We start from the raw sequence: 27,809 nt of genomic DNA on the forward strand, positions 1-27,809 counted from the left end.
CCGGGTTCAAACGATTCTCCTGCCTCAGCCTCCCAAGTAGCTGGGATTACAGGCTTGCACTACCACGCCTGGCTAATTTTGTATATTTTAGTAGAGATGGGGTTTCTCCATGTTGATCAGGCTGTTCTCAAACTCCTGACCTCAGGTGATCCACCTGCCTCAGCCTCCCAAAGTGCTGGGATTACAGGTGTGAGCCACCGCCCCTGGCCCACATCCATGACTCTCTATAATCATCTGTAGCCAGGTCTCCCTCCTGACCTGTAGGTCGATGTACCCAGTTGCCTAATGGATACTTGCATTCCTCAAATGTACTCCAAACTCAACAGGTCTAAAACCGAGCTAGGGTTTCCCTGAAACCTGTTCTTCCTCCTGTTTCCTCCATCTCAATAAATAACATCATTATCTATATAATTCCCAGGGGCTGACAACAGCCCACTCCCTCACTTTTTCATCCAAACCATCACTGGGTCTGATTGAGTTTCCTTCTAGAGGGCTCCCCAGCAGGTCTATGGCCCCATATTCCTGCTGCCCTGTTCCCATCGAGCCCTCCATCATCTCCTCTTGACTTTACGTAGCAACCTTCTTGTTCTGTTCTTTTCTCCTTCCAGCCCTCTTTCCCAGTGCAGCCACTGGGATCTTCTAAAATGTGATTCCAATCATGTCACTCTCCTGATTTTTTTTCTAACTTTTTGTTTTGAAATAACTTCAGATTTACAGAATAGTTGCAAAGACAGCACAGAATATCATGGCATCTCTTCACATTGTTAACATCTCACATGACTATGATACATTTATGAAAACTAAGATGTTAACATTGGCACAATAATATTAACTAAACTACAGACTCATATTTCCCCAGTTTTTCTCCAAAATGTACTTTTTCTATTCCAGGACCCAATCCAGGAGACCACAATTACATTTAGTCATCACATTTCTGTGGTCTCTCCTGGTCTGTGACCGTTTCTCAGCCTTTCTTTGTTTTTCATGACCTTGATGCTCTTGAAGACTACTCGTCAGGTATTTTTTAGTTTGTCCTTCAATTTGTTTTTTTCTTTTCTTTTCTTTTCTTTTTTTTTGAGATGGAGTCTCGCTCTGTTGCCCAGGCTGGAGTACAGTGGCGGGATCTTGGCTCACTGCAAGCTCCACCTCCCAGGTTCATGCCATTCTCCTGCCTCAGCCTCCTGAGTAGCTGGGACTACAGGGGCTTGCCACCATGCCCACCTAATTTTTTTGTATTTTTAGTAGAGACGGGGTTTCACTGTGTTAGCCAGGATGGTCTAGATCTCCTGACCTCGTGATCCGCCTGCCTTGGCCTCCCCAGCCTCCCAAAGTGTGAGAGCCACCATGCCTGGCCCAATTTGGTTTTTTTCTAACTTTTTTTCATGATTAGACAGGGGTTAATGGGTTTTTATGAAGAATACTATAGAAGCAAAATGCCCTTCTTATCACATTCGTCAGGGGTATTCTATTCCAATATGACTTATCACTGATAATGTTCACCTTGACCATGTGGTTCAGGTGGTATCTGCCAGGTTTCTTCACTGTAGAGGTAGTATTTTTCCTTTTCTATATCCTGTTCATTAGAAATGAATCAGTAAATCCCATAGAATTAAGCTCTCCTTCCTGGAGGGGGAGTATCAAAGAATATTTGAACATGTGTTAAGACCATCACAAATTCATAAATATTTTAGAGGAGATAATTTGAGGCTATGCAAATATCCTGTTTTCTCTGCTAATTTTAATACTCATCTGTAGATTTTGCCTGCAGCAATTATTACTGCAGTGTTCTAACAGTGATTTTCTGTTTCTCTCATCCCTTCTACATTTAATCAGAATTCAGCAGTATGATTTGTCCCTCCTCTTCCATATATTTATTAATTCAAACATTTATTTATACTCCTCTGCTCCTTAAAATCTTTTGACGGGTGTCCTTTGGGATGAAGTCCAAATCCCTTCATACGACAATTACAAGACTGTTTGCAATACATTCTCTTCCTGCCCTTCCAGCCTCCTCCTCCTGTCTTGTGTTCACACACACTTCATTCTCCAGCCATCTTAAGCCACAAGAAATTATCTCAAATGCCATGTGTCCTTGTGCCCCATACCTTCTTTCCTGGTACTCCCGTTCTCTAGAAAGTCACTCCCCCATCCTCACTGAGCTAGCTCCTGTTGCTCTTTGTCTCTAAAAATGTAGCCCAAATTGTTCATAAGCATCAAATATTGGACACCACTAAATGCCCATCAATAGGGACTAATTGAATAATTTGTGACCTCCATAAAATGAGGTACCCTGAAGCAACAACAAAAAAATTGAGTTTGCTTCATATGTAATGATATGAAATATATCCAAGATTAAGTGAAAAAAGTAAGATGCACAGAGGTGTGATTACCATCCTATTATTTGCATATGCATGTGTATAATTGCTTGTCTATGTGTTATCTGTGGAAAAACACACTTGAGACTACTAATAATGGCTACCTCTAGGGAGGGAAACTGAGTAGCTTCAGGACAGAAATGAGAGGAAAATTTATTATTACACATCTGTGCTGTCTCATACTGCAGCCACTTACCCACACACAAATACTGAGTACTGGAAATGTGGCTATTCCAAATTGTAATATCCTGTAAGTGTAAAATGCACTTCATACAATTTGAAAACTTGGTATAAACAAAAGAATGTAAAATATCTCATTCATATATTTTTATGTTGATTTGATGTTGAAATAATATTTTGAATATGTTGGGTTAAATAAAATATAGTATTAAAATTAATTTCATTTGTTTCATTTTACTTTTTTAAATGTGGCTATTAGAAAAATCGCCACACTGGTGGACAGCTTTTCTATATTCCCTTTCATACTTACTGAACTGTCAAACATGTGAATGTATTGCTATTCAAAAAGTAAATAAAATGAGACCAGGCGCAGTGGCTCATGCTGGTAATCCCAGCACTTTGGGAGGCTGAGGTGGGTGGACCACTTGAGGTCAGGAGTTCTAGACCAGCCTGGCCAACATGGTGAAACCCCATCTCTACTAAAAATACAAAAATTAGCTAAGTGTGGTGGCATGCGCCTGTAATCCCAGCTACTCGGGAGGCTGAGGCAGGAGAATCACTTGAACTCAGGAGGTAGAGGTTGCAGTGAGCCAAGATCCCGCCACTGCACTCCAGCCTGGGTGACAAAGCTAGACTTCATCCCCCCACCCAAAAAAAGAAAAAAGTAAAGAAAATGAAATAATGGTCGTAATAATAGTTAAGAATAGAAATGAACACATGCACAAGTTCTCTTTGCTCCCAATGATTCACTTAAACGTCACTTTTTCTAGGAGTTATATCTCATCAGTCTCCCTGTCAAGCTCAGGGCAGTGCCCTGACTTCTGTCCCCAGCCATCCTCTGATTATCTCCAGTGTAATATTTATCATGATGTGTTATAATTGTTAATAAATGCATTGTCTTCATCAATACAGAATGAGTCCTCCATACAAGAAATGTGTCTTTTTCTCTGTGGCCTCAAGAGTCAGCACACAGATAGCCTGATTCAGTGAATGCCAGACAAGAGAATGGATGCAAAGGTGGGCTTTACAGCAAACTCTTATCTGCTTATGACGGGAGGTCTTCTCATGGTTCGTCTTAGATACTAGAAAACGGAAAACACAGAGGCTAAATTCCCAGAAGGTATATTCCTCAAGGAAATTCAAATAATTTCAACCTAAGTTTTGGGTGACCTAAAAAGAGAAAATGTTAGTGGTAGAAATGAGAGTGTCAAAAACTAGGGAAAATGAACATATGATACCTAAAACCACACATTTCACGTAAAATATAATTGTGCACTACCTCTAACTAATAAAGAAGAGCAAACCATAGCAGATATCGCCTCTAAGGCTATTTTACTTTCTGCAAAGAATGTGTATTCCTTTATGAAGGAAGAAGGAAGATGCAGGTTTCTCCACAGAGGTCCATGTCGTACGGCTTAAGTGTTCAAACTACATTTATTTCTTTACATATGCTGGCATTGTGTGGAATAGGTGGAAAAAGTCTCCTGTCAAGAAAGCAGCTGGCTATCAGTCAGGGAGCTGGCCATGCAGGAAAGGAGAAGCAGAAGCAGGTGTTAGTAATTAACTCTCCCTTTGTATGAACCAAGAAGCCATTAAAAAGCCACAGAGGTGGGAAATGAGGAAAGCGAAGAAGAGATCTCTGCTGCATTTCCGGTGATTGCTCTCCCTTCTCTTTAAAGATAAGGACAATCATGAGAATCTACAACAAGGGAAGTCGCTGCATCTTTACCCTTCTCTGATTTCTGTCTGAAAGGGGCCAAAGCCTGGCTGATCAGCACTTGTAACTATCAGGGCAGCCATGCAGTTAGGTTGAGCACTTTGCAGGTTCACTGAAAGGAGAATGATGTTACTTGGCTCAACTGGGTTCAGGGATTTAAAGTCGGGCCGGGAGAAGGGCCAGAGACACAATCAGGGAGATGCTCAAAAAAAAACCATACAGGCCCATCCTAACTCTTACAGTACACAGGGGAGCTAGTTCAGACAATGCATCAGAACCGTTCTCATGTTGACCGTATTCTTTGTTTCAAGTATTTGCTCTAAGGCAGAGGTTCTCAACGGTGGTCCCTGGATCAGCAGCAACAGGGAACTTGTTTTAAAATGCAACTATCAGGCCTCATCCCAGACTTATCAATTAGGAACTCAGGGGGTTAAGGCCATCGATTTGTGTTATAACAAGCCCCGTGGATGCCTGCTGGTTTGGGAACCACTGCTTTAAGCAATACTTATCTGTCTAGTAAACCTTAATTCAAACTGCATAAACATAAAGTATTATTTTATGAAATCTTATTTTCTTACAAAAGGTAACTGTCAGATACTAAAACACAGCACGAAGCCGTAATAATGAAAACAGTGGCAAAAACAACCAGTGATGGAAGAGACAGATCATTCACCTGACTAAACATGTAGAGGGATTTCGTGTGCAATCAATGAGTCACTTCAAATCATCAAGGAAAGGAAGGCAAAGGGTTAGGAATGTGGCCAATCACTTGAGTAGTAAAGTTATTTCTCCAGTTTATATCAATGACAAACTGCGAGTGGATTATAGGTTTTATGTAAACAACAGAAGTATGAAAACAGTAAAAGGAAATGGGTCTATATTTCTATATTCTTAGTGTGGGGAAGGATTTTTAAGCAGAGCCATAATGAAGACAAAAATCACAAAAGAAAATATTTATATATTTGTATATATATTTTAAAATTCTGTAAGTTGAAAATACCACAAACAGAATTAAAAGACAAATAGGCGGGGCACGGTGGCTCACGTCTGTAATCCCAGCACTTTAGAAGGCCAAGGTAGATGGATCAGTTGAGGTCAGGAGTTCAAGACCAGCCTGAACATGATGAAACCTCATCTCTACTAAAAATACAAAAATTAGCCAGGCATGGTGGCATGTGCCTGTAAACCCAGCTACTTGGGAGGGTGAGGCATGAAAATCACTTCAACCTAGGAGGCAGTTGCAGTGAGCCAAGAACACGTGATCGTGATTGCACTCCAGCCTAGGCCAGAGTGAGACTCTGTCCCAGGGAAAAAAAAAAAAACACAAAGAAAAAAAAGCCAAATACACAGTAGAGAATGTATTTCACTTGTCCATTCACTGAAAATATCAGTACTTATCATCTGCTTGAACCGGGAAAAAAGAGACTCAATTCTTATAATTATGGAGCTTTTGGTCTGGTGCAGGATGCCGACATTAATGAAACCCAACAAATACAATTAGAATTGCAATGTGAAAAGAATTACAAAAAAAGGATATATGGTAGTATAGGAAGATTGTCCTCATTAGAGAGATTGGCTTGTGAGAGGAGCAATAATGGCCTTCCTGATGACCTGAGAGGAAGGAGGTGTGGCTGAACAGAAGCAACCAAGGGGGAGTCAGCCCAGCCTCAGATGGGCTGAGGACAAAGGGAGGGGCCATGATGCAGAGACTTTGTCTTTCTCTTAATGAGAATCTACTTTAAGGGCAAGGGCAGCAGTAATAGGACCAGGTTTGCAGTTTGCAAGGGCTACTTCTGTTGTATGGCAAAGGGATTAGAGGCAGGCAAGAATGGAAGCTGGAAGACCAGTTAAAAGATTATGGCTGTAGTCTAGATGAAAAGGGCTAAGAGCTTAAACCGGGATGATGGAAAGAAGTGAATGATTTCAAAGATAACTGACAACGTTTATAGGGGGAAAGGGCTCAGGTCTACAATGTATTTTTAAAAACACAAAACCCTTAAAGAAAGACAAGGTTAACAGTGAAAGGTTGGACTCAATGTCTAACCATAGGGGAGGTCCTAGATACACTATAGTATACCCAAAAAGTGAACCCCTATCCAGTCCTTTAGAGTGACCATGCCATTGACTGCTGATACTGACAACATTTTGATGTACATTTTAAGACAGAAGTAGGCTACATCAATAAGGGAAGAATAGTCTTTTCCACAAATGGTGTCAGGATAAGTTGATATCTACATGCAAAAGAATGAAGATAGACCCTTACCTCATCCCCCCCCCCCCCCACACAAATTAACTCAAAACACATCAAAGATTCTACATCATGGTCACTATAATTATTAATAATATATTATACACTTGGAAACTGCTAAGAGAGTAGATTTTAAGTGTTCTTATAATACATACATGAATTAGCTTGATTTACCCAGTCACATTGTGTACATAAACCCAAAACATCATGTGGTACACCATAAAGACATACAATTTTTACTTGTCCATTAAAAAAATAAATCATAGATCATGGTAGGCAGAATAATGTCTCCACCAAGATGTCCACGTCCTAATCCCTGAAATTTGTGAATATGTTACATTACCTAGCAAAGGAAAAACAAGGTGGCAGATGGAATTATCATGGTTAATCTGATGACTTTAAAATACAGAGATTATTTTAGATTATCAAGGTAGGCACAATTAATCACAAGGGTCCTTAAATGTGGAAAGGCCAGGCAGAGGAGGGAGGGTTGTGAGAAGAACTCAACCTGCCATTGCAGGCTTTGAAGATGAAGGGGAGCTGGGAACCAAGGAACACGGCAGTCTCCAGAAGCTGGAAAGAGCCAGAAGTCGGAATCCTTTCTTAGAGCCTCCATAGGGACTGCGGCTTTGCCAACACCTTGATTGCAGTCTACTGAGACCCATTTTGGACTTCTGATCTCTGGAACTGGAAGATAATAAATTTGTGATCTGATGCCTCCAATTTGTTAATTTGTTATAAAAGCCGTAGGACACTAATATATAGACCTGAGTATAAGAGCTAAGATTTTAAAACTCCTAGAAGAAAACACAGGAGTAACTTCATGAGCTTGAGTTAGGTGACGGTTTTATAGGTGTAACACCAAAAGCACAAGTGAGAAAGGAAAAACCAAATAAATGGGACTTTATCAAAATCGAAGACCCTGGTGCTGCTAATGATACCATCAAGTTGGTGAAAAGGCAATCCACAGAATGGGGGAGGAAAAAACGTACAAATCATGTCTGATAAGAGACTTGTATCAGAACCTATAAAGTATTCTTATACTTTAATAATAAATGAAAACTCAATTAAAAATGGGCAAAAGGTTTGAATAGACATTTCTCCAGGAAAAAACATACAAATGGTCAATAAGCAAAGAAAAAGATGCTCAAAATCAAGAGTCATTAGGGAAATGCAAATCAAAACCACTAATCAAATACATAGGTGATAACAAATATTGGCAAGGGTGTGGATAAGCTGGAACTGTTATATACTACTGGTGGTCACGTAAAATGGTGCGGCTGCCTTGGAAAAGTCTGCAGCTGTATCAAAAAGTTAAATGTAGAATTACCATATGACCCAGTAATTCCAATTTTAGATATGTACCTAAGAGAAATGACAACATATGTTCACATGTTCACAGCAGCATTATTCATAATAGCCCAAGCCCTAAAGTGGACATAACTCAAATGTCCATCACCTAATGAATAGATACATATAAAATATGGTACATCGGCACTACAGAATATAGTTTGGCAATACAAAGAAATGAAGTATTGATACATGCTACAAAATGGATGATCCGTGAAAAGATATCTTAAATGAAGGAAGTCAGTCACAAAAGACCATTTGTTGAATGATTCCATTTATATGAAATGTCCAGAATAGGCAAATGTATAGAGACAGAGAGTAGATTAGTTGTTTCACAGGCCCGAGGAGGGTGAGCAGAAATGGGGAGTGACTGCTAATGGGTATAGGATTACTTTTGGGAGTGATGAAAATGTTCTAAAGTTATATTATGGTGAGAGTTGCACAACCCTATGAAGATAAATATACTAAAAAAATGAAATCAGTGAATTGGATGATGTATAAATTATACACGGTTTTTTGTTTTGTTTTGTTTTGTTTTTTTGAGATGGAGTCTTGGTCTGTCACCCAGGCTGGAGTGTAGAGAACAATCTTGGCTCACTGCAACCCTTGCCTCCCGGGTTCAAGTGATTCTCATACCTCAAACACATACCCACCACCAGACCTGGCTAATTTTTGTATCTTTAGTAGAGACAGGGTTTCACCATGTTGGCCAGGCTGGTCTTGAACTCCTGACCTCAGGTGATCTGCCCGCCTTGGCCTACGAAAGTGCTGGGATTACAAGCATGAGCCACCAAGCCTGGCCATAAATTATATCTTAATATGTTGTTTTTAAAAAGTAAGCCATAAAATACCATCCTTAATATAATTTTATTTTGAGCAAACATAAAAGGTGAGTATCACATTCTTTTAATTTTGTTATTTTCTAATTGTTTTTACAGTGAGCAGAAAAATATAGTAAGAAAACAAAAATTATTCTCATTTGGAAAAATAGTGAAATGATAAAAACGGGAATAACTATGAATAGGCAGTTCACAAATGAAGATACACAAATGCAATATGAGACTCTAATACGAAAAACAATTTAACATTAATAGTAACCAAAGATACACAAAATCAAATAACATGTTGCTACGTTCACCTGAAAAATAATTTTTATGAAGGATAAATGCCCATTACAATACCAAGTTTTCATCTTGGTATTGTTCACAATGGTGAAAAATCTTAAATAATGTAAACGTTTAATCACAAGGTCTGAATTAAATACGTCTTACTGCATGTTTTGGGATATTATTTAATTATAAAACTATGGTGTTGTAATATTTAGTGACACTGATTGGTGTTTGCTGTATTGATGTTACAATTTACTAAGTGAAAAAAAAGTTACAAAAGGGGATTTCGAGGATGAAACCATTTTCATTACACACAGAAAAAGTGATCAGAAGGCTATTATCCAGCATGGTAATGCTGGTTATCTCTGCACGGTGATTTTTATTTTCTCCCATTTGTGAATCTATATTTTCTAGTGTTCCCACCACAAACACACAATACGTACGTAACAAGAAGGAGTAACGAAGTTTATTTTGATCCTGCTCAGATTACTGGGGATTTGCCTCACTGGCAACCCAGCTCAGCCAAAAGATGCAAAAGCTCCATCTAGAGGTTATTTTTATCAAACTGCAGGCACCTGATCCCAGAAACCCAGGGAAGACTCAACTGCTCAGCAAATACAACTCATATCTCAGAAGGCACACACATGGTAAGTGAATATCTCAGAAGGACTGGCTTTCTTTCCATGACCAAAGGTATTCATTCTGTGTCTAAATGGAAAACTTTATAACTCCCACCAGCGGAGCTGAGAATATATTACCAGTGGGAAAATGACAGAGTCAACCAACTCGTTGGTTTTCTTCCAAGGGTCTTCAACACACTCATTCTCTAATCTTAATTTTACTTAATTAAATATAATTTTCTGCTTCGAATAGAACAGAGATGATTATTACTTTCTGAAAAAAGAAAGAAAATGGCTTTGCATGTGTTAAGAGATTTGTCAAACATCTGTATTATAAACAGCCAGCACCAAACACTCTAGTGGAAGAGTTTAATAAATATGGGGCAAGATAAATGCTTCATTAAGTAATTCCACCCTGGCTGGACGTGATGGCTCACATCTGTAATCCCAGCAGTTTGGGAGGCCAAGGCAGGCAGATCACGAGGTCAAGAGATCGAGACCATCCTGGCCAACATGGTGAAACCTTGTATCTACTAAAAATACAAAAAAAAATTGCTGGGCATGGCAGCATGTGCCTGTAATCCCAGCTACTCGGGAGGCTGGGGCAAGAATCACTTGAACCCAGGAGGCAGACGTTGCAGTGAGCCAAGATGGCACCACTGTACTCCAGCCTGGTGACAGAGTGAGACTCCGTCACACACACACACACACACACACAATTCCACCGTTCCTTGTTTCAGGCAGTGCTAAGGGTTTAGTGTCGGCATTGCTGATGGCTGTGACCCTTCTGGGTCATGTCTCTCTTCCTGCCTCGCTCCTTTTAGGCCAAGGCTATAGAATAAGCACCAAAGGTCCCAGTGAACACCGGTGCATGTCTACTCATGGCAGATCAACCCAACAATGTAACCTTACTTACTCCTCAGCATGGCTTGGACCTGTATTTTAGGCTGCAGGACTTACCGGAATTGCTGAGGACTTGGAGAAAATACTGGAAAAAACTGGAAAAACTGATCTTGCAGTAAAAGCTTAAGACTGGGGTTATGGGTGAGCTGCAAAAGGGGAACATGAAAAGGGGGTTGGTGGTTTTCAAGTTCACAAGGGATTCTAATGCAGCCCTGGTCTTCCTCCACCCAGAATTCAGGCATCTTCTGCCTAGTTTCTGCATCTCTTATTTGGCAGCTGGAAAATATCAGGGAAACTAACTCAGAACAAAGAGCAAATTAAGTGATAACTGGATTGAAGAGTTACCTCCTCCTGCATTTCAACAAAAGAATAACATTTAATGAGTGCTTGACTTGTGCCACTAGGAGCTGTATTAAGATATCATGAATGTATTCTCTCATTTAAATAACATGCCAAGTGGACAGGTCACATCAAGGCTTGGAAAGGTTAAGTGACTTGTTCATGATCACATGACAAGTCTGCAGCAAAGCAGGGATTCAGACCCAGGGGATCTGTCTCCACAGCCGAGGCGCTCAATCACAATGCAGTAGAAGAGTCTTGCTGACCGTATTTTTGAAATATGTCTTTAATTCATCCACTTCTTTCCATTTTCATGTGTCCACAAATTCAAGGCATCGCACCTCCTGGGATTTTTTCAGTTGCCTTCTAACTGATCTCTGGGCTTCTACCTTGTCTATTTCCAACACAATTTCTACATCTTGAGTAGAGTGATATTTTAAAACAAGAGCGGAAACAGGTCATTCCTTTATTACTTCATGGGTTTCCTATTGCCTGTAGGATGAATGAAGAAGTCCTTAGGTCTGAATTTAAGAAGTCGTTAGCCAGGCCCAGAAGCCCAGCAGGATCTAGCCCCATCCCACACTCCCCGCCCCCTTCCTTATGACCGTCTGGTCTCCCTCTAGCTCCTAGCTCCTTCCTGCCCCAAATGTTCACTCCTTTTTTCCTATGGCTCTAAACTCATCCCTTCTTTTGCCTGGCCAAGGACTATTCTTCAGGTCTCAGATAGAAGCACATTCTTCCAGAGAGGCATTCTGACTCAAAATCTAAGTTAGCACCTCTGCCCCTATCCCTTTCAATGCCCCCGCCCCCATTTAATTTCTCTCTAAGCCCCTGTACTTCACCTTCTAGACCCCTTTCCTCATCCACAACACAGATTTCTCATGTAATAATTTCTTCAAGTAGCCAATAAGGTTCCTGAAGGCAGAGGTAAAGATTTTTTTGTTTTTTTTCGGGGGCTTGGCACACAGTAGGTGTCAACGCATGTCTATCTGGTGACCACATGAATGAAAGACTGCAAATGCTCCATTAATCCAAAGGGATACATCTCTTCAGGGTGAAATTCCTTAATCAAGGCAAACTGGATGAGGAGATACTTTGGGGAGAGATCCTTTCTAAAATTCCTCAAATCACTGACATGTCAGCTGATACCATATCAAATAGATGTGTATATTACCGTCTTTGTGCTGGGTAATGAATGATTGGGCCTTTTAAATATGCGGGCATGTCATATTTAGCTCCAAATAAGTAGTGCGTCATAAAAACTCACACCCGAAAACCACTGCTTGGCCTCCTCAATGAAGAATCGCTAAAGTTACATCTGACCCTGGCTATCCTGTCCTGCTTCAATCTCTGATCTTTACCTCCTTCCCCCCCGCTTTCTCCCAGCCACAGGAGCCGAGCTGGCAAGAAGTGTAGCAGCACCGTACTGAACTGGGGAGTTCCGACTGCTGCTAACCTCAACTTGCTGGAACCAGCCCCAATCTTGGCACAGAGTGTACTGGCCCCCGAGCTGCTGTAACTGCCATTCGGCTGGTAGTCTTCTCCGCTGGAGTGTGTTCCAGCTTGCACACAGAACTCGTTCATTTTCCTATAATAATTTCTACCAGGGGTGTTTCATTTTCTTCCCCCAATAAAAAGGATTAGAAGAAGATGCTTTGAAGGCTGCAACTACCAGCAAAAAAAGTGGCAAGAAGAAATCAATAAAAATTGTAGAAGTAGTTACCTTAACAGAAGCACTGCCACCTAGCACCATTCCATGTTGGGATAAGCAGCCACAGATAATTTACAAGTCTCCGCGGGTGATCATTCATGTTCATAAGCATGACTCCCGAGCAAATCCCAACAAACCAGGTCATTAAGAAAGGGTAGGGTTTTAATATTTATTATGTCAGGCATTAGGCTGGGAGGTAGCTATGATCCCCATTTAATTCTCAAATCCTATAGATAAAGTATCCTTCATTTTACAGTTGATGAAGCTGAAGGCTAGAAAAGGTAAAACTATTTTCAGTACACTTTGTCCAAGAAAACATAAAATTATATAGGATACTTTAGACAAATCTTCAGTGATGTCTAATTTCTGGATTTCCGACTATTTAGAAAAAAATTACTTTTATTTCTTCTGTCTTTACTAAGCTTCCCCTTCTCAACCTAGCACCTGGCACCAGGAGTGTTTAATCTGATTGAAAACACAATAAGTGTAGTTAATCACTAACCCCAGCTTTCAACTGAGACTGTTAGGTAAAAAATCAAATAGACTTCCTGCTGACTGAGAACCTCATTCCATCTTTCTTATGATCAATATACACAGCATATTTTGAATAGATAAGTAATTATGAAATTTGTTTTCCCACAGTAACAAAACAGAAAATGTTCAGAAGGTGGTCAAGTGCTATCATAAAAGGGGAAAGTTTAAAAAACTCACCTCCTGTTTCATCAAGTTTATTTGTTAAGGCAAAGCTAGCTGCTATAACAGATGAACCTTGACAACTCCTCCATGGCTTAACACGAAGAGCTTATTTCTTGCTAGGGTAAAACTCAGACGGTGGGCAGGGAGGGCACAGCTCCACACAACCACTGAAGGACCCAGGCTACCAGAGGCTCTATGCCCCTCAATACATGGTTTCCAAGATTTCACTGGACACTGATATCCACCTGGCAGATGGAGAGGGGAAAAAGTGGAGGATCACCAGGACTGGCCCATCTTCCATTGGCTACATCCAACTGCAAGAAAGCTGGGAAATACGGCTTAGCTATGGACCCAGGAGAAAAGAGACTCAGGTTTGGCAAACAACTAAAGAGTCTTTGCCATAGCAGTCAGGATCTTCCAAAGAAGTGAGTTCATCGCTGTTACCCAAATTAAATGGAAGTGTGATGTGTATTAATAATAAACTGATCATGGATAGTCCAGACTTACTCCTTACCATCCATGAAGCCTAAACACCTGCCATATATGAAGATTTCCCCCTCTGCTACCGCTTCATCTAAGGCCAGTCAGGAAATCTGAGGAATCTGTGAAAGAAGCATGTCTCCTCATCTCTATCAGTTGATTTTCAGATATTCCAGTGTCAGTAACAAAAGGCAGCCCAGTGAGGGAGTTTGTGTTTACATTATGGGATGCAGGGAGGCCAGAAAAAGAACATTTATAGAGGGCCTCCTCTATAGGGATGCCTGACAGATATCTAATTTAATTTTAATAACCATGGGGGGAGAAATTTTATTTCCATTTTCCAGATGAGAAGACTAAGCTCACAGAAGTGGACTACTCTACTAAAGGTTGCAGCAGAATGAGTTAGACTTTGGTTTGAGTGCTATCCAAGTCCACGTCCTTCCCCCATACTGCTTCCCATGGAGCTGAGGGCTGCTGGCTGCCGCTGTACGTTGTTGCCTGGAATGAGAAGTTGCTGACAAAGTCCTCAGTGGCTGCTCCACATGTTCTTAAGAGCCATGACCCTCAGAGAGTCAAGGACCCCATCCATTGTAAAAGCACGATACACAGGCAAGAGCACTTACCTCTCATTCTTATCACTGACTCTGACAAGGGCAGAGATGGAGGGATGAGGGAGAGTTTCTAAGTTAGCTGTCTCCCATTTTCAACTTTTGTGGTTTTCAATAATAAACACTCTGGAGAGTTGGGTATTTGCCTGAGAGCAAGAGAATCCAAGGCACTGTTCAGTCTCACTTAAGGCAATTTTCTTAGGGTTATACCTAGGGTATATCAGGCAAGATATGAAGAGTTTAAATCAATTGGGTGCGGTGGCTTACAACTGTAATCCCAGGATCTTGGAAGGCTGAGACAGGATTGCTTGAGCCCAGGAGTTTGAGACCACCAGCCTGGGCAACATGGCAAGACCCTGTCTCTACAAAAAATACAAAAATTAGCTGAGTTTGGTGGTGTGCACCGTTAGTCCTAGCTACTCAGGAGGCTGAGGTGGGAAGATCACTTGAACCTGGGAGGTTAAAGCTGCAGTGAGCCATGATTGTGCCACTGCACTCCAGCCTGGGCAACAAAATGAGACCCTGTCTCAAAAAAAAAAAAAAAAAAAAAAGAGGATAAACATAGGAAAAAAAAATCAACAAAATCTGAGTAATATCAATGAAGAAAAGCAGCAAAATTTAAAGAAAATCCAAAAGAAGAAACATTAAAGTGGTGTGTGTGTGTGTGCGCGCGTGTGTGTGTGTGTCAGAACCTAACTGATGATGTTGGGAATGGATCAGTGGTTTGCAACCTTTTTGCACTTTCAAACACTCAAATTTTTGGCTATACATTTGAAGGGCATTAATGGTGAATACATCATGAAAAAGAAAGTGTTGGGAAGTTACAAAAACTTCCTGCTGTTGTCACATTTTTCACTTTTGTTGCCCTCCATTTGAGAACTGTTTATTGCCCTGACCACATGCCTTTTTGTATGCATCAGAGGAAGAGACTGCGTGTTTCAATAAATGGCTGTCTTAGTCAATTTTTTTCTGTTACATCAAAATACTTGAGAATGGGCAATCTATAAAAAATAGAAATTTATTTCTCACAGTTCTGGAGGCTGGAAGTTTAAGAACAAGGCACCAGAAGCTTCGGTGTCTGGTGAGGGCCTCGTCTCTACTTCCAAGGTGGCGCCTTGTTGCTGTGTCCTTACATGGTGAAAGGCAGAAGGGTAAAAAAGGCTGAACCCTGGGTGAAGGCGGTTTTATAACAGCCTTAACAGCGTTAATCCCATTTACGAAAGATGAGCCTTCGTGACCTAATCACCTCCTAAAGGACCCATGTCTTAATACGACTGCATTGGGGATTAAGTTTCAATACGGATTTTGGGGAACATTCAGACGACAGCAATGGTCATTTTTCACACATACTAACTTGACATGACACTGTGCCTCTAAGCTATGGCACCACAAATCATGCCTCATTCTGTGCCACACTCCATAACTTGCTCAGTTCAGCATACGATCCAACAGACACTATAAGAGAATCTATTCTAGCTTGAAACAAATACAAATTTTAGATACAGATCAAAATTTGGCAGAATACCTGTGTGCCATTGCTACGCAAGAAGCTACCACACTAGCTCTAGGGATTCACATCACCTAATCGGAAAAGTGTCAAATCAAAGTCTCAACTCGACATTTGCACAAGTGAGAGATTAAGCTTTATTTCACGTATACGGTTCATCCCACACATAAACATGCCAAGAGAAAGTCAACATTGTGTTTCCGATGCAGCAACTATTCCTGGAATGAATATTCCAGTGCAACTATTCCTGAAATAGTTTCTTTCAGGAACAAAAAACTAAACACAACTTAAAAAAAAAAGAATCACTAAATGAAACCTAAAGACAGCACAATAAAACTGCCAAAATGACTGCATTCCTAATTGGTAGACCTCTAAGCGACTGTCTCCTAACAAGAAAGAAGTAACTTGAAAATATTCTGCCTGTGCCAGTGATGTGTGATTTAAGAGAGGAAATACTTAGAGGCTTAAGAGACCTTTGCAGGGAGTCTGGAAGCTGGCTGCAAGTTTGAAGAAATTTGCATTCTCTGGAATCCAGGCTCATTTCTCTCTGGGAACCACCAGGAAGTAAAGTCCATAAACTGAGATTTTAGAAGGTCCTTGAAACAGGCAATGAATCAGAACAAAATGAAACTCGGTTCAAGTAGGCAGTAATTTATTGTGGCGTTGTCCCCAGCCTACAGGGGGAAAATTTCAGCCATTTACAATGAAATAATGACGAGTCAGTGAAAACACTCTAAATTTGATAATATATCCAGGAGTAGAATGTAACTGAATAGGGTTGGTTCTTATTTCCTTGGTTCTACTAATTCACTTACTGTTTAATGAGTGTCTGCGTGTGTTGGGTGTTAGAAGCTCCTGGATGAATGAGACCCATTCCGTGTCCTTGAGGGGTTCAGGTTCTACAGGGAATAGGAAAGGTGGTGAGTCTGCAGCTAGGGATGCTAAGGCAAAGCTCTCACTAGCTCTCACCAAGGACCATGATTTTCTATTACACTTGCGAGACCACTGAGATGAGATGAGATGCAAAAAATGTATCTCCAAAAATCCCAAAAGATTCTGACTTTTCAGCATGATTTAGGACACAGACTTCTTCATCTGTGTCCTGTTTCCTCACAGTTGGAATGTTCTGTCCATGGACTGTGATAACAAAAGTCAGTTATTTCTAACTCATTACTTGGGAAAACATCTCCCTAATACATAAAACATTTGCACAGATTTCTCTATACATTGTACATCTGTATAACTGACTCTCAACTCATAGTTTGAATAAACGTATCTGTGGGCTCCTTTCAACCACCCCGACTCCCTGGCTCTGTGCCCAGGCCTGACCTTGTCCAGTTCTGTATCTTCCACTGCCTCCTGCATATTTCCACTTGCAAGTCTTACCAATGTTTCAAATCCAACACATCTACAATTAAATCCACAGTTTGGTGGTTATGAGTGGCAGTTTTAACATCAGGATGCTTAAAGTTAAATCCTCGTTGTACCACATACTAGCTGTGTGTTCCTGGGCTAGTAATTTAATCTCTATGTGCCTCACGTTTCTCACTATACAATGGACATTGGAGGGTATCTATCCCTTTGAGGCCGCGAGAATTAAACGAGACATTACATGTAAACACTAGCAGGGCACCCATTTTGGATACAAGTGCTCAGTAAATATTAACTATTTTTATTATCTCACCGCAAACTAATATCCGGGCTACTCGTCAGATCGCGACTCCAGGCGGAGTGCGGCGAGCCTGCAGACTGTTATCCGTGACACCCATCCGGCTGCGCATGTTCACAACACTGGAAGATCCAAGACGGCTGCAGTAATCCACAGCGATAGTAGGCATTGCATCGAAGAGCCCAGGATGGTCAATCCAAATGCGCTGGAGGCGAGGAGAGATAAAGACTGGAAGAGCCCAGGATGCATGTAATCCAAGGTGTAAGGAGGTGGTGAGAGGATGAAGATCGAAGAGCCCCAGATGGCCAAAATCCAAGGTGTTTATGCAGGGCGGAGATGAAGATTGAAGAGCCCAGGATGGCTGTATCCAAGGTGTATGGGGTAGGGAGAGATGAAGATTGAAGAGTCCAGGATGACTGTATCCAAGATGTATGAGGTAGGGAGAGATGAAGATTGAAGAGTCCTGATGGATGCACTGCATCCAAGGTGCATAACCGTCGATCCGGTCATCCCTGATAATGACAAGGGAGGGAGGGAGCATGGGCAAGGAAGTTCTTTGAAGTATAAAGCAAGAAGGGCTCTTAGCTCATCCCCATCTTCCTCCTGTGCTCATGGCAGACACTGCAAGTCATTTACAGCACTCTTTCCTGCACAGCCTCCTGCAGTTTAGCATCCTGCTCAAGGCAGCATGAGAGTCAGCCAACCAATGCAGCCGAGTTGGCACATGCGGTGAAATGTACATTGCTACAACTGCTCTAAAGCAACAGCTTCTACTGTCAAGAAGATACCAGAGAAATAAGAAACCAAACCACAGGACAGTTGCACGGACTATTAAAGTCAGAGCATCACTGTGCAAACCTGCAAATGGCTTCTGCCAGTTGCCAGTTACTGGTGTCAGTCCCCATGGCTATCTTTAAGGCTGGCAGGGGTCTTGGAAACAAGCCTGGCCCTCAACAGACTGTCCGATTCCAGTTTTCTTCGTTCCATCTTTCTGATCGTTACTTATATTATCTTTTCTCAGAGGGTGGATGCCATCAAGCCGTATTTTTCAGAGGCGTGTGGACCACTTGTTCTTCAAGATAATCTAGATAAAGCAGGCCCATGGTCAAGTAGGTATGGGAAAGACTGTCCTCTAGAAACCTTTAGACATTTATGATATACATGGGGATATTAAAGGTTTACAGAAATCCTGCAGGATAGACACCTGTTCAATGCTGTTTAATACAGTGTCCCCCAAATGTCTTTACGTATAGAACCATTTTCCCCTCACACAATAGCTACTGATATCCCAAGATCCAACATTCTGTAGCACATACTTTGGGGAAATATGCCTTGGTGTCAAATTAGGATTTTCTCTTTCTCTTACTGACCATACCAAAATTTATCACTAACTTCTGGCAAATTCTTCCATGAAATATTTCCTGCTTCCATTTCCTCCTCTTTATCCCCATGGCTCCTGCTGTGGTCCAGTTCCTTATTTCCCCTGTCCTGGACTAAGGCCAGAGCAGCCAGTGAGCCCAGTGTCTGCACCCTACCCTTGCTATCTTATTCCCCCTGTCAAACCATCTTCCTAATACACCAGTGCCATTGTAGTAGGTTGAAGGGTGGTCTCCCAAAAGATATAGTCATGTCCCAATCCCCAGAACCTGGCCTTATTTGGAAAAAGGGTCTTTGCAGATGTGACTAAGGATCTCATGATGAGGTAATCCTGGATTGTCCAGGTGGGCCCTAAATCCAATGGCATGTTTCCTTATGAGACACCCAGAAGAAAAACAGAGAGAAAAGAAGGCCGTGTGGTGATGGAGCCAGAGATTGGAGGGATGCAGCCAAGGGGCAAGGAATGCCTGGAGTCCACAGAAGCTGGAAGAGGCCAGGATTGAGTCTCCCTTGGAGCCTCAGGAGGCAGCACAGCCCTGTTGGCCTTGATTCTTGATGTCAGGTTTCCAGCACTATGAGAGAATTGATTTCTGCTGTTTCAAGCCACTGAGTTTGTGGTAATTGGTTATAGCAGTTATAGGAAGCTACTGCAGTCATCACATCTTTTTACTCATCTCTAAAAATGAAGCAACAGGAGCTAACGCTGACTTACTCCAAAGTCTTGACTCCTCTGTTCCCATAACATGCCAGATAATCAAGGAGGACCCTCACTGTGGTGGGCACATGTGTGTTGATGTGGTGCAAGGGAGGCATCTAGACAGGCTTGGCTACCTCTTTTCCGTGGTTCAGACTGGAGTCTCATTAAGTTGCTGGCTCCAAAGTCTCCCTATTTTGAACTTACTAGATCTTCCTTTTCACCTTCTAGGTATACAAAACCTACTCCTTCTCTAAATAGCATCTAAAGGTAGATATCCATAAACTCTGCCACTGACACCTTTCAGTTCTACCTAGAGACACAGAGGTGTTAAATCATCCATTCCAGGAGGCACACAGAAAGTCAAGGAAGATTCTGGGTTGGCTTGCTCTCCTTGCTTTGTATTTCTCCACCCCACATTTATTCATTCAGTCAACATGTGTTTATTGGACACATATTAGGTGACAACCATGACATCCAAAATTCGTCACACTTAAGCATGAAATTCTGACTACATCTCTTTCAATCAATGAGCAATACTTTTCATTTTTCCAAACACTCAATCAGCAGTTTCATGTTCCTTTTATTGTCCTGGACCTCCCTCATCCCCACTCCTAAGCCCATACCTTCAGAGAGAAGCTGTCTTCTATTATCTGTCCACAACTGTGCATGCCATGGACTGGGGAGGCAGCCCAAAGGACAGTTTTGAGTTTGCTTCTACCATGTCACCTCAGTAAAACATGTTAGTTAATCTAAATAACTTGGTTATAATAATATTAATAGTAACATTTGGAACGGTAAATAAAGTATACAGATGACATGTAGCATTTTATTTCAGACAGAAGAAAGTGCCCTGAAGTAGGAATTAGAAGTTCAAGGCCAGGCTTTCCATTTCCCACCTAGGTGGTCCCTCTGGGTAACATCACTCCCAACTTAAAGCGTAGGTATATGCCTCCATGAGGTGCAAAGCCCAAGTTCACATCAGGTGTAAAAGGGTGAAAATTGTAACAGTGAGCTGATGATGAATATTTTAGACATTAGGGCTTCAAGACATTAGGGCTCTAACTTTCAAGGAATTTTTGACACAAAGGGACACAGACTGGCTCACTACACAGGTGGCTGTATTTGCCCCTCACCAATTTTTGTAATAATTTCTTCAAACAACGAACCCTTAGGAAGAAGGATCCCATCTTACTCATTTTGGCATCTGGAGTCTGATGTCACATTTAGTGACAGCAAAATCTGATCCACCAGGTAAGTAAAAAAAAAAAAACCCAAATTGATCTACAGGCCAATTAATTCTTTTAGAACACAAATGAGGGACTGAGAGCAACCCAAGAGGCCATCTTCTTACTCACGGCCATTTGGCAGAGAAGTTCATGGCTCTTTCACAGCAGTTCAGTTGCCTTGGAAGTCTAAGTATTTTCATGTTGGAGAAACACAGACAAGTGATTAAAAAGTAACTCTGCCAGGATCACAGAGCCTAAGAAAACTGAGATCCGATCATCCGCCCGTGTTTTTGGATAGGAATAGATGAATGTCAAAGAAAATACATTTTTTAAGGGGATGAAATGAATTCAATTAAATATGATGCCTAAAGAATCTTATTTCTTTCACTTAAACAATTTCTTTAAAAAATACCCTGCATATTTGTTTTCTTTTAAAATAACAGAAAACTAAAATATCTTACCAAAAAAGTATCCATAATCCCACCATTTTTCTTGTTTGTGGGGAGAGAGGGGAAGTAGGTAGTTTTTTTTAGGTGTTCCTTTGGTGGAATTGAAAGGGAGAGAAAGTATTATTTGAGTACTGTTACTTTTAGATCCAGTAGCGGAAGACAAGTTAAGTAAACCAATAATTTCCTTTTCTCTATTCACAACAATTTCCCCTTTCTCAACCTTGTCTTCCCCTCTGAGTCCATTATCTTCAGGTTTCATCTCTGATGCCGGTAATTGATCTACCAACATTTCAAAATCAGTATGGTCAGAGAAAGAAGATGCTAGCCACTCACTCTCAAGGTTTGTCTTCAAACTTTGTGTTGCCACAATCACTCATTCTTTTGGGATTTACAAAGACTTCCTGGGCAGCATTGCCCAAACCTAGCAAACATGTCTTCTTCACTTGCAGCAGAGTGAGGCTATAACCTCCGGTGTCACATTGTAAGGTTTAAATCTCAGGTCCACCACTCACTATATAGAACTTTGGCAAATGATGTAACCTGTCTAGAGCTCAGTTAGTCCATCAGAAACAGGGGAGCAAGAATACTAGCTATATCATAAGACTTTTTATTGTGTTTACTGAAGGAATACTATATGTCAAGTGCTCAGCATAGAACCTGACACATTGCCAGTGCTTAATGAATGTTATCTATTATTATTATCTCCAAATGAGAATTGCAGTAAAATATCCCAGAAATGTGTAAATATGAACATTCTCCCAACTCAAGGGCAATGGGATAAAAGCAGTCAAGACACTGCCTTGTTTAGATGAAATTCTTCTTGCCCCACAAGTTGCCTAAGAAAGCAATCCCAGGGAGGAGGCCCTGGGCCCCACCCCACGGGAAGCTTCAAGAAAGAGCAGTCACTCCTAGGCTCCATGCTTCCCGTCTGAACTGATGGGGAAACTTCCTCTAGTATCATTCAGGGCAAATGGCATCATGGAGCAAGCTTTACCTCCATCAAAACCTCCCAGGTCACGTGTGCCATCTGGGTCTCATCTCTGGACCAGTCAACCCCTTCCTTCGTGAGAGCACGCGCCAACCCTCTCTGACAAGCCCTCCAACCTTCCACTCTGACTTCTGAAATTAGTAAGCCATCCCAGCCATATTGCTTACTTGCTACAAGTTTCTTAACTCTGTGTCAGCTTCCTATGTGACATGGGGCTAATAATAGTATCTACGGTTTAGGATTACCAAGAGGACTAAACAAGCTATTGCAGAACAAGTACTTAGAATCCCGCTAGACAGACAGTACATGTTCAGTAAAAACTAGCTATCCTGTGATTTGCCACCACTGCCGCTGCAGCAAACTCCCCCAGAGCTACATCTTCTTTTCTGAATGCTCCCTTGCTTTTTGCCCACTCCCTGGACCTGGCTGGCCCCTGAGGATCACTCTTCACACCCAGGGCCTGGAGGTAGGATAAATAGTCTTTTCTCGCCCACTCTCCCTCTTTGCTGTTTCCAAAGCACTATCCTCCTCCTTCAAAAACCTCCAGCCCTTCTGAAGTTCATGTTCTTCTATTTTCCCCACTTCCTGTCTTGCTACTGTACACTCTATTCCATACACGGAAACCAGAGTTATCTTTTAACACTAATTCAGGCCAGGCACAGTGGTTCATTCCTGTAATTCCAGCACTTTGGGAGGCCAAGGCAGTTGGATCACTTAAGGTCAGGGGTTTGAGACCAACCTGACCAACACGGTGAAACCCTGTATCTATTAAAAATAGAAAAATTAGCTGGGCATCGTGGTGTGCACCTTTAATCCCAGCTACTTGGGAGGCTGAGGCAGGAGAATTGTTTGAACTCAGGAGGTGGAGGCTGCAGTGAGCCGAGATCACACCACTGCACTCCAGCCTGGGTGACAGAGTGAGAGACTCTGTTTCAAAAAAGAAAAAGAAAAAAACAATTCAGATCATATACTCCTTCTGCTTAGAACCCTGTGGTGTTCCATTACACTTGGAGCAAAATCCAAAGCCTGTCTACATCTCTAACCTTATACTGTCATTCACCCCCACCGGCTACACAGCAAAACTGGCCTTCTTGCTGTTCCTGAAAGACATGGCACTCAATCACCCCAGGGCCTTTGTACTTGCTGTTTCCTCTGCTCCCAACACTGGATTCTGGATCCTTCATATCACTCAGGTCTGAGTTCAAAAGTCATCCCACAAAATCCTTCTGAGAGTCCCCAACATAAAGCAGCCCCACATTCACTATTACTTTACTCCATCTATTGTGCTTACAGCGTTAGCAACATCTGAAATTATCATGCTATATTATTAATTGTTAAAAAATGTTATATTATTTTTTAACTTCCTGTTTTTCTGTCTTTCCTCTCCAGGGCATATGCTCCATAAGATCAGGAGTGTTGCCTTTATTGTTCATTGTGGAATCCCTGAGCAACAGTGCCTGGCCACAGTAACCATCGATAAACATTTGCTGAATAAACCAACACAGAACAATGGATCTAAAGACCACAGAACTCTGTCCTGGGTTTGAATCCGAGCTCTGACAATTTATTGGCTGTGTTGCCTTTGAGAAATTATTTGCCTCTCTGAGACTCAAATTCCTCCAATTAGAATATGGTGGTGGGGGAGAGTCACCCCATCAGGGTTGTGATGAGGATTAATGAGATTGTGTTTACAGCAGCACCTAACACACTGCTCTACAAATTCCAAGCACTCAAAAAATCATTATGGTTATTATTTTCCAGAGATAACATAAACCTTAAAACTTTACTAAGAATAAGTCACTTAAACTTGGATCTCTTTCTCTTTTTCAGAGTCTAGAGCAGTACAAAACCCAGCCAGAGGATGTCTTTATCATTCCTACCCAGGTGGGGACTTCCACTCTTGGAAAAATGCCTCCTTTTGTCTGAGAAAGAGAGCAGATCATCACATCATTTTCCTGAGAATAGTGGATCCCATATAAAACGGTTTAAAGCTGACAGATAAAAATTTCCAAGGTATCATAACTTCTTATATAAATTAACAAGAGGAATTAAATTTTCCATAGCCTAGTTGAGTACATTTAGAAGGGGTGGGGAGGTGGGGGGAAGCGAACAGGTTTCCCTGCAAGAAGTAAGGGTATAGGAGTACAACTTTGTACTTCTAAGGAAGGGTCTATTTTATGGAATTGAGCAATGCCTATATGTTCCCCAGAGCATCTTGGATTTCTGAGGGCTCTTGGGTCCACTTGGCCTTTCCTTTCCTTTCTGGAATCTCTGGATAATTAAAACAAAGAGAAGGCAGTCTAGTCAGTTCTCCTCTTTGACATTCAGGGACAACAGATGAAGCATAAATATGTGTACACAGCACTTCCCTCCCTGTGGGAACCTCCAGTGTCCTTATGGCTCTGGAAGGAGTTCTGATTAAATAGAAGTAGCATCAAGCCTTCAAGGCAATGCCTAGCTTTTAGTCTGCTCAAGAAAGGTAACAAATGCCACAGAGCAAGGTTTGGGCCTTCTTCCACAGGCTCAAAGGGAAGCATGGTTCAAAATTCTCTTGTTCTTTAAAGGAGACTTTGGATAAAGAGTAGAGTAAAACAATTAGTTTGTTATGGTTACATCAGTGAGCAACAGGCAGGGGTTTGAGCCAGAAACAGTTGTTTTACATGCATTAACACAGGGCTGAGATGCCAGTGAGACTTAGCACATCTTGTGGAATTCTGCTAGGAGGCATCCCTTATTCACGTTACAAATGAGAATGTCCTTTGGCCTGAAATTATTGTACTTGAAGAAGAATTTACAAAACAAAATCCAAATATACTTAGATTTTGAATGAGGGAGTGTCAGAAGGTTGGGAAGGTAAAACAGGCAGAAAGGGAGAGAAAGGACTGAGTGCTAGAATGCAAGTGAGGTTAAGACACACAGGTGAAGCAAGAGGAAGAAGAAGCATGAAAGAGAAAATATAGCCACACACTGAAGAGAGACATGGACTCGGAAGGAGGGAAGAGGAGAATGGTAGTGGCGGCGATGGAGGAAGAGAGAGCCCTGAGAGAGAGCTGGTTTAGAGCAGACTGAAGTGATCCATTATCAAATCAGATGCTTTGACTTGTCTTGCTGCTTACTCGGACAGTGGTCAATGAAAGAAACTATTAAATGACATTTTTGCTAGCAGTTCTTACATTAATTCACCTTTCTTTTGATAATCTTATATGTCAGTCTAGCTTAGGCTAATGAACGCAGTGAAATGTCTGCGGCTTTCAGTGCCCTGGACAAACCTTAGGCAGAGTTTGTCTGATAGAACCTCCTGTGATGCTGGAATGTTCTCAGTCTGCCCTGCCCAATATGGCAGCCATTAAGCTACATGTGTCAACTGGACACTTAAAATGCAGCTAACTCGGGGGGCGGAGCAAGATGGCCGAATAGGAACAGCTCCAGTCTCCAACTCCCAGCGCGAGCGACACAGAAGACCCGTGATTTCGGCATTTTCAACTGAGGTACTGGGTTCATCTCACTGGGGAGTGCCGGACGATCGGTGCTGGTCAGCTGCTGCAGCCCGACCAGCGAGAGCTGAAGCAGGGCGAGGCATTGCCTCACCTGGGAAGCGCAAGGGGGAAGGGAATCCCTTTTCCTAGCCAGGGGAACTGAGACACACAACACCTGGAAAATCGGGTAACTCCCACCCCAATACTGCGCTTTAAGCAAACAGGCACACCAGGAGATCATATCCCACACCTGGCCGGGAGGGTCCCACGCCCACGGAGCCTCCCTCATTGCTAGCACAGCAGTCTGTGATCTACCGGCAAGGCAGCAGCGAGGCTGGGGGAGGGGCGCCCGCCATTGCTGAGGCTTAAGTAGGTAAACAAAGCTGCTGGGAAGCTCGAACTGGGTGGAGCTCACAGCAGCTCAAGGAAACCTGCCTGTCTCTGTAGACTCCACCTCTGGGGACAGGGCACAGTAAAAAATAAACGCAGCAGAAGCCTCTGCAGACGCAAACGACTCTGTCTGACAGCTTTGAAGAGAGCAGTGGATCTCCCAACAGGGAGGTTGAGATCTGAGAACGGACAGACTGCCTGCTCAAGTGGGTCCCTGACCCCTGAGTAGCCTAACTGGGAGACATCCCCCACTAGGGGCAGTCTGACACCCCACACCTCACAGGGTGAAGTACACCCCTGAGAGGAAGCTTCCAAAGCAAGAATCAGACAGGTACACTCGCTGTTCAGAAATATTCTATCTTCTGCAGCCTCTGCTGCTGATACCCAGGCAAACAGGGTCTGGAGTGGACCTCAAGCAATCTCCAACAGACCTACAGCTGAGGGTCCTGACTGTTAGAAGGAAAACTATCAAACAGGAAGGACACCTACACCAAAACCCCATCAGTACAACGCCATCATCAAAGACCAGAGGCAGATAAAACCACAAAGATGGGGAAAAAGCAGGGCAGAAAAGCTGGAAATTCAAAAAATAAGAGCGCATCTCCCCCGGCAAAGGAGCGCAGCTCATCGCCAGCAACGGATCAAAGCTGGACGGAGAATGACTTTGACGAGATGAGAGAAGAAGGCTTCAGTCCATCAAATTTCTCAGAGCTAAAGGAGGAATTACGTACCCAGCGCAAAGAAACTAAAAATCTTGAAAAAAAAGTGGAAGAATTGACGGCTAGACTAATTAATGCAGAGAAGGTCATAAACGAAATGAAAGAGATGAAAAGCATGACACGAGAAATACGTGACAAATGCACAAGCTTCAGTAACCGACTCGATCAACTGGAAGAAAGAGTATCAGCGATTGAGGATCAAATGAATGAAATGAAGCGAGAAGAGAAACCAAAAGAAAAAAGAAGAAAAAGAAATGAACAAAGCCTGCAAGAAGTATGGGATTATGTAAAAAGACCAAATCTACGTCTGATTGGGGTGCCTGAAAGTGAGGGGGAAAATGGAACCAAGTTGGAAAACACTCTTCAGGATATCATCCAGGAGAACTTCCCCAACCTAGTAGGGCAGGCCAACATTCAAATCCAGGAAATACAGAGAACGCCACAAAGATACTCCTCGAGAAGAGCAACTCCAAGACACATAATTGCCAGATTCACCAAAGTTGAAATGAAGGAAAAAATCTTAAGGGCAGCCAGAGAGAAAGGTCGGGTTACCCACAAAGGGAAGCCCATCAGACTCACAGCAGATCTCTCGGCAGAAACTCTCCAAGCCAGAAGAGAGTGGGGGCCAATATTCAACATTCTTAAAGAAAAGAATTTTAAACCCAGAATTTCATATCCAGCTAAACTAAGTTTCATAAGTGAAGGAGAAATAAAATCCTTTACAGATAAGCAAATGCTTAGAGATTTTGTCACCACCAGGCCTGCCTTACAAGAGACCCTGAAGGAAGCACTCAACATGGAAAGGAACAACCGGTACCAGCCATTGCAAAAACATGCCAAAATGTAAAGACCATCGAGGCTAGGAAGAAACTGCATCAACTAACGAGCAAAATAACCAGTTAATATCATAATGGCAGGATCAAGTTCACACATAACAATCTTAACCTTAAATGTAAATGGACTAAATGCTCCAAT

The 27,809-nt window shown here is 42.0% G+C and overlaps 1 protein-coding gene across 2 annotated transcripts in view; it reads right to left on the reverse strand.

Annotated features, from left to right (window-relative positions):
• The window catches only part of THSD4 (thrombospondin type 1 domain containing 4), a 680,084-nt gene that overhangs the window by 237,932 nt on the left and 414,343 nt on the right, over window positions 1-27,809 (reverse strand). The gene's annotated exons all lie outside the window — the stretch shown is intronic.

Source organism: Papio anubis, chromosome 7 (genome assembly GCF_008728515.1).
Source record: "Papio anubis isolate 15944 chromosome 7, Panubis1.0, whole genome shotgun sequence".
NCBI classification, from domain to species: Eukaryota; Metazoa; Chordata; class Mammalia; order Primates; family Cercopithecidae; genus Papio; species Papio anubis.